The sequence below is a fragment of the Dermochelys coriacea genome, chromosome 11 (genome assembly GCF_009764565.3).
Source record: "Dermochelys coriacea isolate rDerCor1 chromosome 11, rDerCor1.pri.v4, whole genome shotgun sequence".
Taxonomy (NCBI): domain Eukaryota; kingdom Metazoa; phylum Chordata; order Testudines; family Dermochelyidae; genus Dermochelys; species Dermochelys coriacea.
This window is the reverse complement of record NC_050078.2, coordinates 13,217,689-13,233,442: the sequence shown is the minus strand read 5'-3', so window position 1 is coordinate 13,233,442 and position 15,754 is coordinate 13,217,689. Positions and strand designations below refer to the sequence as shown.

At 41.0% G+C, this 15,754-nt stretch overlaps 1 protein-coding gene across 2 annotated transcripts in view; it reads left to right on the top strand.

The window, feature by feature from the left end:
- SLC12A8 (solute carrier family 12 member 8) overlaps nt 1-15,754 on the top strand; it is an 87,201-nt gene that overhangs the window by 23,917 nt on the left and 47,530 nt on the right. The gene's annotated exons all lie outside the window — the stretch shown is intronic.

Here is a 15,754-nt window from a genome sequence, read left to right as displayed (position 1 = left end):
ATTTAGGTACCTACTTTAAAAAGTATTGCCTATAATCTTTTATTGAGTGCTTAGTTTCTGAAAGCTTTCTAGCAATAGAAAATTGTCTGCACAGACAAAGCTGCTATGTCCAATGAACCAATTTTTAAGATGTGTCCATAAAGACACAGGATAACAAATTTACATTGTGTTTCTTATCAGTTTGCTGCCTGTAATGTGCTTTAAAAAATAAAACCGTCAGCCTATAATGAATTGCATGACAGCACATGAAACAATTTAGACAGTATGAGCAATATTGTCTCATTTTTTTCCCTTGTGCTGCCCACCCCCCAATGTGTGTGTCTATATCCACCTTCTGTCTCTTGTCTTAGATTGTAAATTCTCTGGGGGCAGAAAACATCTTTTTGTTCTGTGTTTGATTCTACAGCACCTAGTACAAGGGGTTATTAGTCCATGACTGAGGCTCCAACGGGCTACCATAAAACAAATAATAAATAAGTGTCACCAGGAAAATATTCTACTTATAATGTGAAAACCCTATACATATTTGGAGAATAATTTTGAAAATTTTGTTTAGGTTCTTTTTAGATGTGCCCTTTGTCATTGTAATCAGCAGTTGCTATTGGAGCTGGATGAAATATTAGCAAGAATATCCAAAATGCATGAAATTTGAAAACTTTTGGCACTTCATTGTGACTTCAATATCAGTCCTTTTTTTGTAGCTTTTTACACTGAAATGTACTACGTTTAGTAAAAATTGGTCTTATGTTCAAGCGAATATTGATCCGTTTAAAAGCAAAGAAATTTTCAGGATGACAGGTGGCCTGGTTAAGGAGGGGAATATTTTCTGGGATAAGGAAAGTCTCTTAAGGCTGATTGTGGTCCAGGGTTGGAGACGGACATAGCTGCACTTAATAATAACCCCACAGTATGGAGTAATGTTAACCATGTGATTTTCTCTAAGCCAGGGGTCATAGAAGCATATTGCATAATGTGATGGATTACAATGAAAGGAGTGCATTAATGCTTAAGTGACACTGACCACAAAAAAGTGCAATTATCCAAATAAACAGAAGGTGTCACTTTATCTTTGATTTCCCTCCATTCCCAAATGCACCACAGTGTTCTCTCTCTCTTTTTTTTAATAAATGCACAAAGTCCATTTTTCATTGTCCTTAATTTAGATTTCAACATTTTAAAAAAAATATAACTGCTGGAACAGGGATGGGAAGATGTCACCTTGAAAATATTCATAGCCCAGCTGGTTTGAGAGAATTTCACATCAAGATATTTTGTGTTTGCAATGCTGATAGCAAGCATTGTTCTGATGGCACAGGACTTAGACCAGAGCGAAAGCATTTTATGATCCTTTGTAGGAAGCAAACTCTGGGAAAACAATGTTTTATTTCAGCACAGTAAGTGTTGCAAAATTAAACCTGCTTTATCACTCAACTGATGCTTGGAAAGAAAAGTAAATTGAGGAATGCTGTGCTAGGTACAGAAAATTGAGTTAGTGTGCTTTGCAAGAATAAAGGAGGCTGTGCTTTATAACTAAAGAAAACATTAGGCGGATTCCAGAGTTGTTCACTGTTCAATTAACTTGTCTTGAGTAGAGGGAAACTGGGCCTAAAACTAGCCATCCTTTTTTAATAAAGAGGAAAAAATAGATACAACGTGAGAGAGAGAGAGAGACTATGGGTATGCCTACACTGCAAAAAAAGACCCAGGGTAGCAAGTCTCAGAGCCCAGGTCGACTGACTCAGGCTCATGCTACAGGTTAAAAATAGCAATGTATGTTATGTCTACACTGCAGTTAGGCACCCGAGGCTGGCCTGTGCCAGCTGACTTGGACTAAGGGGCTTGGACTAAGCCGTGGTTAATTGTGGTGTAGATGTTTAGGCTTGGGCTGGAGCGAGGGCTCTAGGACCCCATGAAGTGGGAGAGCCCCAGTGCTTGGTCTGCAGGCTTAGCTGCAATGTCTACACCACAATTAAACAGCCCCTTAGCCTGAGCCCCACGAGCCCATGTCAGCTGGCATGGGCCAGCTGCAGGTGTCTAACTGCAGTGTAGATATATCCGGAGAGGCTCAGGTTGGAGCCCAGGCTCTGAGACCCATCCCCTCGCTGGGTTTCAGAGCCTGAGCTCCTGCCCAAACCCGAATGTCTGCACTGCTATTTCTAGCCCTGTAGCACAAGCATGAGTCAGTTAACCTGGACTCTGATACTTGCTGACAGTGATCTTTTTTTTGAAGTGTAGACATACTTTATAGCAGGAGGATGAATATGGAACTGGAAGGAGAGAATGAAAGGAGGAATGTAAGAAACAGAGAGAGAGAGAGAATACGTGCCTAACTTTACAGCTGGAATTTTTTATTACTTTATTAGTTTTCCTTATGTGAATTTATCTGATAGAAAAGAGGGAGGAGAAAGGAAGGGAGGTGGATGGGAGATACCCGGTTTAGCAGTATGGAATCTACAATGCATCTGTGGCCTAGTTGAGGAGAGGAAAATTTTCAGGGTGAAGGAAAGTCTCTTAAGGCTGATTGTGGCTCAAGGTTGGGACGCCCAGCTCTTCATTCCAAACTCCCTCTCCCTCCAAGTGTGCAGACTGTATCTACCATCAAACTTCTGGCTTAATGCTTGTTTTGAGAAGTCTTCATTTGTTTGATTTACAAACAACTATATATGAGAGATGTGTGGTGTTTATTTTTTTTTTTAGTTGCCTGAAAAGTGTATTCATAGGGAAGTCCTGCATTACCCCCGAAGGCCTCTGAGTGGTATCTCAGCCCTGATTGTAAGCACTAGGGCTTTGGAAAGAATAGCCCACTCTGTCTGGATTTCCAGCACTTCCTTTAAAGTGGCCTAGATAAATTAACCTTGATTGTGTCGGTTTACATGAAGCTTTTCCTACAAGGCAACATCTAATGATTTACAGATGATAAATACAGATATTGATAAACCCAGCTGATCTTTTTCACACATTCTGTTGATTAATAAATAATTTTGTAATTGCAAATAGAAGGACCCCTGTTCAACTGGGCAATCACTATGCAAGAAATCAAATTAATACTGCCTGGCTTTGAGGGAAGGGAAGTGTGTGGTGGTTTAAAGACAAATAAATTGTCCTTGGCAATGGGCAGAATACCTGTCTCAAGAACTATTTCTGCCCTTGATAAGTGTTTTACAATCTTCATCTTCTTGATCTTTATGTTACATCTTCAATATTTGTATATAATCAACTTTTTGCAGTTTTAAATCTGTTGTGGCTGGCTGCTAACTTTGGTCACATGAGGATAGTGTGAGTATGTAACAGACCAGTAACCTAGGTACCGAGGGCAAGAGAGAGGCACTGTGAGACACAATGGTCTAGGGGATGAGCATGGATTGGGAGTCAGGTTGTTCTGGATTTTAATCCTGACTCTGACGTTTATTACCTTTATGACATATGGCAAGTCAATCAACCTGTGTGGGCCATAGTTTGCCCATCTGTAAAATGGGGATGGTGGTACTTACTATGTTTCTCCATCTCATAGGCTTGCTAAAGGGGCTAGTTATTGTCCGCACAGCACTTTGGAAATATGGAAATGCTATATATTTTTTTCTTTGGATTTTTAATAGTCTACATGAATGCCCATCCAATAATAAGGGATGCCCTAGACACACATTTAAAAATATGTTGTTATTATTAGGGCTGTCAAGTGATTAAAAAAATCAATTACGATTAATCACATGATTAATCACACTGTTAAACAATAATAGAATACCATTTATTTAAATATTTTTGGATGTTTTCTACATTTTCAAATATATTGATTTCAATTACAACACAGAATACAAAGTGTACAGTGCTCACTTAGTATTTATTTTTGATTACAAGTATTTGCACTGTAAAAAAACAAGAGAAATAGTATTTTTCAATTCACCTAATACAAGTACTGTAGTGCAATCTCTTTATCAGGAAAGTTGAACTTACGAATGTAGTATTATGTACAAAATAAACTGCATTCAAAAACAAAACAATGGAAAATTTTAGAGCCTGCAGTCCACTCAGTACTACTTCTTGTACAGCCAATCGCTCAGACAAACACATTTGTTTACATTTTCAGGAGATAATGCTGCCCGCTTCTTGTTTACAATGTCACCTGAACGTGAGAATAGGTGTCCTCATGGCACTGTTGTAGCTGGCGACACAAAATATTTACGTGCTAGATGTGCTAAAGGTTCATGTGTCCCTTCATGCTTCAACCACCATTCCAGGACACATACATCTATGCTGATGACAGGTTCTACTCGATAACAGTCCAAAGCAGTGTGGACTGATGCATGTTCATTTTCATTATCTGAGTCAGATGCCACCTGCAGAAGGTTTCTTTTTTGGTGGTTTGGTTCTGTAGTTTCCACATTGGCATGTTGCTCTTTCAAGACTTCTGAAAGCATGCTCCGCTCCACACCCCATCCGATCAGATTTTGGAAGGCACTTGAGATTCTTAAATCTTGGGTCGAGTGCTGTAGCTATATTTCGAAATCTCACATTGGTAGCTTCTTTGCATTTTGTCAAATCTGCAGTGAAAGTGTTCGTAAAATGAACCACATGTGCTGGGTCATCATCCGAGACTGCTATAACATGAAATATATGGCAGAATGTGGGTAAAACAGAGCAGGGGACATACAATCCTCCCCCAAGGAGTTCAGTCATAAATTTAATTTATTTTTTTTAATGAGTGTCATCAGCATGGAAGCATGTCCTCTGGAATGGTGGGCGAAGCACAAAGGGGCAAATGAATGTTTAGCATATCTGTCATGTAAATACCTTGCAATGCCGGATAGAAAAGTAGGAGTGTTGCCAGTAGCTCAAGGGAAGTGATTATTCCTCTCTATTTGGCACTGATGAGGCCACATCTGGAGTCTTGCATCCAGTTTTGGGCCCCCCCAAAACTGAAAGGATGTGGACAAATTGGAGCGAGTCCAGCAGAGGGCAACGAAAATGATCAGGGGGCTGGGGCACATGACTTATGAGGCGAGGCTGAGGGAACTGGTCTTATTTAGTCTGCAGGAGAGAAGAGTGAGGGCAGATTTGATAGCAGCCTTCAACTACCTGAAGGGGAGTTCCAAAGAGGATGGAGCTCGGCTGTTCTCAGTTGTGGTAGATGACAGAACAAGGAGCAATGGTCTCAAGTTGCAGTGGGGGAGGTCTAAGTTGGAAATTAGGAAAAACTATTTCACTAGGAGGGTGGTAAAGCACTGGAATGGGTTACCTAGGGAAGTGGTGGAATCTCCATCCTTAGAGGTTTTTAAGGCCCAGCTTGCCAAAGCCCTGGCTGGGATGATTTAGTTGGGGTTGGTCCATCTTTGAGCGGGGGTTGGACTAGATGACCTCCTGAGGTCTCTTCCAACCCTAATCATCTATGATTCTAAGAAGAGGGCAGCAAATGTAAACGAACTTGTTTGTCTGAGCGATTGGCTGAACAAGAAGGAGGACTGGGTGGACTTGTAGGCTCTGAAGTTTTACATTGTTCTGTTTTTGGACACTTTTTGATTTCACTTACAACACAGAATACAATCTATATGAAAATGAAGAAAAACATCCAAAATATTTAATACAGTTCAATTGGCATTCTATGGTTTAACAGTGCGATTAAAACTGCGATTAATTGCGATTCGGTTTTTTGAGTTAATCCTGTGAGCGAACTGTGATTAATGGACAGCCCTAATTATCATTATTTATTATTATTGTTATTTATTGTCAACCTCACCAATAGTTCATCTGATGCCCCGGCCATGTTTCTTTGTATCTTTATGTAGGAAAAATAGGCATAAGTCCTAAGCAATACTTAAACTCATGTCTTTATTTGGTTCTGCTTGGACAGTCCCCTGGCTTTTCCTCCCGCACCCTAATCTCATCCCCAGACACACATACACACAATCAGGATATTGTCCAAAAACTCACTCCTTTCCTGTGGTTTGCCATTATTGTTAGACTTCTGAGGCAGGACTGTACTTGTAGAAAAGGGGTTTTCTCAGCTGGGCTTCCTTTCTGTTTCTCTAGCTCACTCTCCCTTAGAGAATCTCTCAGGCTTTTGTAGCCCTGAGCTGGAGCTGAAGAAACCTCATCTGGTCTGGTTGCCAGGGTGAGTCAGCAAATAGTCCTGCCCATTCCTACAGTCTGACCCCTGCTCACAATGATGTGAACTGCAGCCCAAGAACAGTTAACCATTCGTTACTTCACCTTATCAGGGTAAGAAATGTAGGCTGAGAATTTTCACAGTGGGTTAGCATAATGACTTAACCCACAGGTTACTAAGTAGGGAGATGTTGCAGACCCCACTGAGGATAGTAATACCAGATAATTAGTAATGCTGCAAGATCCTGGGGGTGACAGTGGGCAGCAAATTAAAGATGAGATGTAATGTGAGATGGCAGAAAGTGTCTCTGTGTATTTCAGATGTCGCTGAAAGAGCACTAACAACCAGTACCGAGAGAAATAATGCAATGAAGGAGAACCAGTAAGAATATCAACTCATCTGTGTCAAGCTCCTTACCTAGATATGAATGACTGGGAAGATAATGGTGGGAGGTATATGAGTTTTCCCATGCAACTGAGTCCAGTGCTCTGCGGAGTGTTGCTAGCGATGTCACTCTTCTGTTTTCTCTGGTAGCTACAGGGCTTTCTATAGCTGCTCCATGGTACAGTCACCAGAGCCTCAATTTCCAGAAGTGACTAGAACTTTCTGAAAATCGGGCCCCTTTAAGGCATCTCAGGTTGGGCACCCAAAATCACTAGTTATTTCTGAAAATTTGGATCCCACGGTCCTTGTATGAACATCTGCTTCAATAAAATATGGGGCTTGCTTAAAGTGGAGAGCCTTATTGTGCTAGGGAATGAAAAATAGCCGTATTGTCTTGCTAGCTGGACACTATTATTTTTACTGAGTCCAATATACACGCCTCAGCACCAGAAAGTCCTGATGCCCTTTGACCCCCTAATAAGGACTTGTGTTTGTTACAGTATTATTATTTTTGTCTGCACTGAACACCATTTTCTTTTTTGTCTTTGTGCCTTTGCATTTGAATATTTACTTCTCTGGGATCATACATTTCAATATTCGTCTCTATTTGCTACCCACAAAAAATAAACGATAAAGATAGAAGACTACTGCAGTATACGTGATCACTTCTTCAGAACAATATGCAAAGCCTTTTGGCCTTTATGCATAGAACATTAGAGTCATGGAAAAAGAAGATAAGGCCGCTGTTATGCCCTACTTTTATTTTCCTAGCCTATCTCTAGTAATTTTTGTGGCGGGTTACTCCCAAATACTCCCTTCGAATAGGCGCCTGTTTTCCTGTTTTGGCAATTGCTTTCAGGTATTCTGTGAAAACAGAACTACTGAGGGAGTCAATAAAAAAGGGTTGGAGTGTGTGGGCGAGGTGTTGGAGGAGAGGAGATCTGGTGTTAATTTTGTCATGCTTTGTTCCTTTTTTGAGATGAAAAGAATAGCAGTTTACCTAGAAATGGCTGTTGCTTTGCAATTTTTAAATGTCTAATGTTCGTTTAAAAGAAAATGCGTTCTCTTCGTTCTTGTGTTCTCTTTGGCTGTGACTGCAAATTATATCATTAAACCCAGCGTGGGCTAGCGGTGTGAACTTCAGACTGGGAGCTAGTTCTGCCGCCAACTTTGCTGTGTGACCTTGAGCAAGTCACTTAACCTCTCTGTGGATAGGACCCTACAGTGCTAGGGTGGATCAAGGCCTGTGGCTTTTCCCCATCTGTAAAATGAGGTTTCACTTCATAAGAGATGCTGTGAGACATTAGTGGTAGGGTTGAAAGTGCTTTTAGGTGTGCAGCTGAGGTGCTACATAAACACAATATATTCTCCTATTGTTATTTCCAAATGTATTACTGTTAGGATAATTCTCTTTGGAGTTATTATTCAGATAAATCACATCCCTGGTGTCAGTAATTTTGGTTTTAGTATTTTGAAACTAGCTTTGCAAGACCCGGAAAAACGTTTGTTCTCCCTTTTCTTCAAAGGGTGTATTCTTTGTAGGCTTTTTATCCCCTGGGCTTCCTGTAACAGGACAGGGAGAAGTGACATTTGTTAGTCAGTGCTGCAGCTGGCTAGTTATAAGAGGAGGGGAGCCTCTCGTAAGCCATTTCATAGAGAGGGAACCTACCACCGTTAAATCAAGGTCTCTGTTGTATAAACATTCCATCCTAAAGATCCTTAAAATGGTGTCTCGGGCTTTAGTGGACAGTTTTTGTTTTTTTTTAAAGAAATTCAATCACAAAAACAAATAAAAAATCAAAGAATAAAATAACCCTTTTTCTCTGCATGGAGTTTTTTTGGGGGGGTGTAAGGGGCGTGTCCAATTTTGAAAGAGAGGTACAGGAAGGATGTGTGTGTCAGATGATGTGCAGCTAATCCCACAGGCTTTATCCAGCCTGATTGCTGACTTCCTGGCTTGAAACACATCTGGAAATTGGCATCAAATTCTAAGTAGAAATCACTGAAGAAACGGCAACAGAAAATCCCACTTTGCTACTGAACAAGGTAGACACAATGGTGAATAAAGCAGGAGACTGCTAATGTGATCTTTATTTATTAAAATACACACGGTTGCTTTACCCAGGTTTTTCCAATTATAGCACATTGAATCGGCGTGACATCACTTTTGACCATAGGCCAGTCTATTCAACAGTCTGGCGAAGAAATTTATTAACTGGTTACCTGCCAATTATCTGGGATAGGAACTGAAGTATAGATGTGTTTTAAAAAGTGATAACATTGTTAAGATTCTTGTTTAGATACTAACAGGAAGGCTAAACAGGTCTATATAGTCTCTAAGTATTTAGAGAGAGATTTTTTTAAAAAAATTGATCTATAACTTTTTTGGGAAGCTGGGGTTATCACACTTGGACCCTCCCACTCCTATATAGGTTTGGAGCCTGTGTCTGTCTCTGCCCATTTTCCAGTCTCCAGTGTACACCCACTGCTCTGATTGTATTAAGCAACACTCAGTGTTTTGTGTGGTGTCTGTAGGGTGACACACAGACAGAAATTTATTACAACAAGTTGCCCTTTATGGACCCAATCCTGTGAGCATTCAAGCACCTCCTGCAAGGTGCCGTTTGCCATCATTTCCCACTGATGACGTTCATCGATTTTGAGTGTAGAAGGCTTTTGTGATTATCGAATCCGTCTGAGAGGTGAAGGGACATGCCCAGGGTCACATAGTAGGTCAGTGGCAGGGCTGGGAATAGAATTTAAGATTTCCGATTCCAGTGCTTTATCTGCTGGACTATGCTGCTTTTGAGGTCCTCAGCGGGATCAGGGATCAGTGCTGTTGATGAGTGACTTTATTTTGACTTGGATTTCTCCCCTTAAAGATACCGAAAGGCCATGTTTAGGAGTAGCTACTTAGAGATGGGTGACGTCCAGACCACACTGAAGTCCCTAGGGGTCTTGCCACTGACATCTGTGGGGCCAGGATTTCACCTACAATATCTGTGTAGGCAAACTATGGTGAAAGAAATGAAATAAAAACACCCAAACATCTGTGCAAAAGACTATTAGTAATTAAATATTGATATCACAGTAGAACCCAATCTCAAAGTGAGCCGCTCCCTATCTGTTCGTTCTATTATCACACTTAGCTATCAGCTCCTGCCTTTGCTCTGCCAGTGGTGCCAACCTTGATGGGTCACCTATCCCCTGGTCCTCAAAAACCTCAGCACTTTCTCCAGTGCCATCTCCCAAGTCTGGAAAAAGTTCTCCATTGAAGTTCCTAAGGGAGCCATCATATTCTCCATTTAAACCCTCATGTAAAACCTGCTTTTGCCAGCCTTCATAGATTTTTGAGGCCGGAGGGGACCATCAGATCATCTGCTTGGACACAAGCCATAGAATTTCTTCCAGTCAAGCCTGTAGTGAGCCCCAAATCTGTGTTTGGCTAAAGCATGTCTTTCAGAAAGGCATCCAGTCTTGATCTGAAGTCTTCAAGAGGTGGAGAATCCACCACTTCCTGTGGAAGTGTTTTCCAATGCTGCTTCGTCCTTGCTGTTTAAAATATATATATATATATATATATATATATATATATATATAAAATAAATGCCTGTAAATCACTCCTCCCTGGCTTTGGTTAGACAAGTAGCAAGCTGTGACTTCTGCTCTTCTCCTCAGCTCTGCTTTCTTGTCACCTCATCCTTCAGATTTGTTCACCCCATTTGTCTGTTTCATCTATCTGTTGTGTCCTGCCTGACATGTATGTTGGGAGCTCCCTGGGGCAGGGACAGTCTTCCTTGTTGTTTGTACAGTGCCTTGCATAATGGGGCCCTGATCCTTGATTGTGGGTCCTACCTTACTCCAAATAGATGGTGATAACAATGGAAGGTGGAGAGAGGCTACAAGCAAATATATACAGTTATTGCAGTGATTTATATATACATGTACACATTTGATTTTTTTTAAACTACATATAATCAAACTAAATATCTACTTTTTCCAGCTGCCCTTCCTGGCTGTCAGGGGCTGACTGACTTCTCATGGGCTTGTGGCAGGCTTGTGTTTTGAGGAAGGAGAGGGTAATGGCCTAATGGATTAGTTCATGGAGGGAATTCCATGCATAAGGGCAGCAGGAAAGGGAGCACAGCCCATGTCTCATCACTAATCCTCTTAATTATCCAGGGCATGTGTTCACTGCAGAGTTAACCTGGACTCTTACTCAGGTTTTAGCCCAAAGCCCGCTAATGTCTGCACACAAAAACCCGTGGCCTGTGTTTGGAGGTTCTTTAAGCCCAGGCTAGCTAACCCAGCTGGGCGTGGGGGGTAGTGTTGGGCTCCGTTTTAACTGGAGCTGGAACCCACCCACTTTGCGATGAGGATGCAGCCTAAATCACTCAGGTGCTGGTAGCCCTCCAGTGACTTCCCACAGCCAGAAAAGTTCTCTCACAAGTTACTGGGAAAGAACCCTAGAGAATCTCAGCACAAAGAACCATGGGTTATGCTCCTAGACACACATGGACAAGCGCAGAAACAGTGGGGACACAGTAACGCGGGTATGGTATTGCATTGGGGGGGACACACCAGGGCTAGGCTAATGGGGTATCCTCTGGAGTTTATACACTGAACAGAGAGGGTGATAATTTGGATGCCTGCATGAGTGTGTCCCCTCATAGTCGGATGTATTCCTGGTTTATGGCACCTTTGTTTGCAACTTCTAATGTCTGAAGGGTCATGTGAACAAAGCTGTGAATGGAACAGTGTCCTGAGGAGAGGTTTGTTGGGTCTGGGCTCAGTCATGAGCCAGTCGGTATGGGACTTTCTGTGGGAACGAGGACACAGAAGGCACCCCTATACTCCTGAGCAGGGGCTACCTGCTTTCAGCTCCCAGCTCAGAGGGAGCAGCTGGTGGGTAGTGGGTAAGCAGGGAGTGGGCAGAATCTTGACTTCCTGCCCTCCAACGCACGTCTGAGCCAGTACATCTGGGGAGTAAGTTGTGCCAGGACAAAGGGAGGGAGGGAGAAGGTAACAAGGGACCAAATTATGAGACTCTGAGTCACAATTCAGTCCCTGCTGCAGTCTTGTGGCAGCACCACTATGCACTCACTGTTCTTTCCTTAGGGGAAATGGGAAGGACTCCTATTGTGTGTTGGTATACAGTGCCTGCCGCAATGCAGCCCTGTGCTTGGGCTGGTGCTCTACGTTCCACTGTGACACAAATGATTAATAACAGTGCTAGCAGAGGTGAGTTTGTGGCTGGCTCCCAGGAGTGGCTGTTGGTGATGGTACCAAGCTTTTTTCTTGGTGTTCTTTGTGCTGCTACCTAGTTAATTTTGACAGGAACTTCTGTCATCGCCCTATTGCACATAGAGGTGGTACTTGCACTTCCACTCAGACACCTCAGTTAGAGCCTTAGAAGGAGCCAAGAGCATTGAATCAGCTAACAATAGCTGTTGTACGAAGAGGATATTTAAATTTAGAAAATTTGCTTTACTTTCTTTATTCTTTCTCTCTGCTTTTGGCCATGGGATGGGAGTTGATGGATAAAGTGGGTGGGACAAAATATGCCTGTAAGTTCCATTCACTGTTCTCTGCCTGTGGCCTCTTTCATCCCAGTTATCAAGTTGCACTTCTTTTTCCCCTTAAGTCCTGTTTTTCATTTTAATCAATCTTTATCCTCTTCGCTCATTTAATGCTTTCCCAGGTGGGCAGTCCAACCATTAGGTTTGCAGAAATTTCATCTCTGTCCATATTCTTCTCTCTTCTCTCTGTTGGTTTTTTTGGGTCTGTTTTTCCAATTTCACTTTGTGCTCCATTTTTCACGTTCTTTTACTTTCTACTGGATTGAATCCAACGGAGCTACACACATAAGAACAGACTGCTGGATCAACCAAACTAAGCCCTGATTCAGCAATTTATTTCATATGGGCAGAACCCCATTGAAATCAGTGGGGCTTTGCATGGCCCTGCAAATACACACCAAGTAACAGAATCAAGGCCCTAAACTTTAAAAAGCATCCATATATTTCTGGGTGAAAAAAACAGAATCTGGTGATTTTCTCTTCCTTCATAAATATATAGCATGTACTACTGTGTGACCTTGGCCTTGTCACTTTGCCTCTGTCTCCCTCCCTTCCCCCTCTCTGAACTGGGGATGGTAATGCTTTACCTGCCTTATAAAATGCTGTGGGGCCAATGGATGGAAAGCCCTATGTTAAGTGATAACTATTATTAGTATATATCAAACCAGTCTTTGTATGGAGATGCTAACAATAGATAGTCACCATGGAAATAACATTGGCAGCATTTGCCACTTCAACTTTGAACTGCCTTGTCCCTGTCAGCACTACTTGTGCTATAGTGTTGGATATAATTTTGCCTTGTATTTTTTTGATAAATCCTGCTAGAGTTCCCCCTTCCCCCCATCTCTCTTTATAGCTGCAGTATATTTAGTACTAGAAGCCAAACAAGGTTAAGTAGTTCAAGGGAAATGTTTACTGTCCCATAATCTCAACTTTCCTCCTCTTCATTATGTTTAAATGGGGCAATTAAATAAAACCAAAATCACTTTTTCTTTTTTGTCTACTAATGATTGTTTTTAAATTAATGAGATCTTTTCTGTCGCATGATTTCATTCCTTCAGTGTTTCATCCCTGTGGTCACGCCACTGTTTTGTGGCCCAGCCTTGCCTAAGTACGTTAATTTATTTTCTTTATGAAAATAATTTCCAAATATTAAATTATTTCTCCAGCTGCCTCTCTTTTTTAATTTGATTTCCTGTCCTACCATCAGCAATGAATCGAAAACTGTGCATGGGGCATTTGGTTCCTATCTGCAATGTGGAAAATATAATATAATGATAATTATAATGAATAATAAATCAATACAGTTACTAAACCAATTACTAATTAGAGTAATAATTACAAATGAACAGTTAGAATACCAATTGAGCCAACCAAGTACTAATTACCAAACCAATTACAGTACCAATTACCAATTTATAAAATATACACAAACAATATACAATACAATAAAAAAATAGTTTAAATGGCTCAACTATTAGTGTGAGGTCACAATATAATATGATGTCAGGACATGATAAAAATGACATGATTATATTATAAACTATAATGTAATATAACCTAGAAGTTGAGTTAATAAAGTCAAAACATAATTTTTTGACCTTATGTAAATGAAATATCATTTTGATGTTTCCAAAATTAAATTTCAGAATTTTGTTCTGCAGGAAATTTCAAAATTTCAGTTTTTGGTTCTGATTCAGAGCAATTTTTGTTGTTGAAATTTCAGATTTTCCTCTGGAATGGGAAATCGAGGTTCCAACCACCTCTATTAACTACATTGACAGGGATGTTTTGAGGCTTGTTTCATTACAGTCCATGTAGTGCTCAGATAGCATGGTGGGGAGTATAGTATTTGATCTGCATTTCTCTTCACCTACATTCTAATCTCCTACCTTGTCTCTTTACTTCTCAAACCCCAGTGTTCTTCAAGAAGTCAAGACAGGATGAGAACATACAGGTATCAGTATGTTAGTGACCATTGTTAGTATTTCAGTTTAAGCTTCCACTACTCTCAAAGCATCTGCTTAGAGAAGGGCGCATAGAGATCAGAATTACTGCAGAGCTCACCAGAGCTAATACATGTGTAAGGTGATAATATAGACTCTTGGCTTTCAAAACCGTGGAGCACCCTCCACCTTCCATTAACTTCCATCTGTTTAGTGGGAGAGGCAGAGAATGCGGCATTTTAAAAATCAGAGCCCTTATTTCGGAAATTGAATAGGAAATTTGGAGCCTAACTTTTTAATGTTTGGGTTTTTTTAAGTCTTGGCTAGAACCTTTTCAGCAGAAGGTCTGAGTAGTGTAATCGTTTATTGAAATGAAGGCTACTGATTGATATCTCACTAGGGAAACCCAAGAAGTAAACAAGCTAAGAGGGAAGATCTGGTCCAGTATAAATGGCTTCTTTAAGTGGCTGCAGTGAGTTGAGTCAATTTACTGGTGGAGTTTGATGGCTAAAGAATATGAGTCCCACCTGTCCTAATCATCATTGTCTTCAAGAAAAACAAATGATGGGGACTTTGCCACAGCCAAGATGGACTTGCCAAACACCCTGAGGTGCGTGGCGGTTGGTACAATGGGAGACAATCCTAATGCTTGGTTTTGTTACTCATACAAGAGACAGATATTCAGCGAGTCCCTATTTTTAACCAAGGCTTGTGCTCACTCAGACAACCCCCGGAGGATACTTCTATCCTAGACATCCTTGTATACTGAATTACTGAAAGCCCTGGAGTGAACAAGTCCTCTGCTCCAGCCAGGTCTCAATAATATACATCAGAACCACTGCACTGTCCAATATAAAATCCCTTTTAAAAGTCTTATTCCTGGACAGCAAGTAGCAATGAGATTTTAACCTGCTTTTATTTTGACTAATGTTAAGTTATTCTTCATCCAATAAACAGTTCTTCATACTGTAAATATTAATGTATTATCCTTGGAGGGAATATAATATGAAGAGGTAGAGTGACCTTGTGGTTACAGCGAGAGGCCTGAGTTCCCTGCTCGGTAATTAATCCACCAGGTGAGCTTTGGTGAGTCACTCAACCTCTTATTAGCTCAGTTTCCCTATCTATTGAATGGTGATATACCACCTACCTCAGAAGGGTTCTGTGGGTCTTATTTAAATGTTGATGAAGCATTTAGAGATCCTCTGGGGACATGCTGTAGAAATGCACGCAAAATCTAAAGTGTTACCGTGTATTGAAACCTGCATTGAACTGCAAAGATGCAGCATTCTGTTTGTTTAAACTTTGCAAAGAGTGTTCTGTTTAGTCATCATAAAACATGCACAGTGAGTGTTTCCCCTTAAAGCGCTGACGGTCTTTGCACTTGTTAACTTGTTCGTTGTACACACAAATATTTGTATATTTATTGGGGGCTGACTCATCCTCCTGCTACAATTTCACTGGCTGCAATTAGAGCAATCCCAGTCACCTGCATGTGCATAATATGGCTTGACTGAAGTGTGACCTAAATACCACATTTTCCTTCTTGTTGACATTGGCAGTGGCCAGAACGACAGGTGCAGTAAATTTTCAACCTTTGGCAGCTTTTGGGAGAGGGTTAATTCTGGGATCCCTCACAGCCAATAGCTGACAGGAAGTTGTATTGTGTGTTGACTTTAAACAGGAGGTTTGGGAGATCAGTTCAAAATCAGAAAACAGTAACTTGGAAGGAACAAACAGTCAAT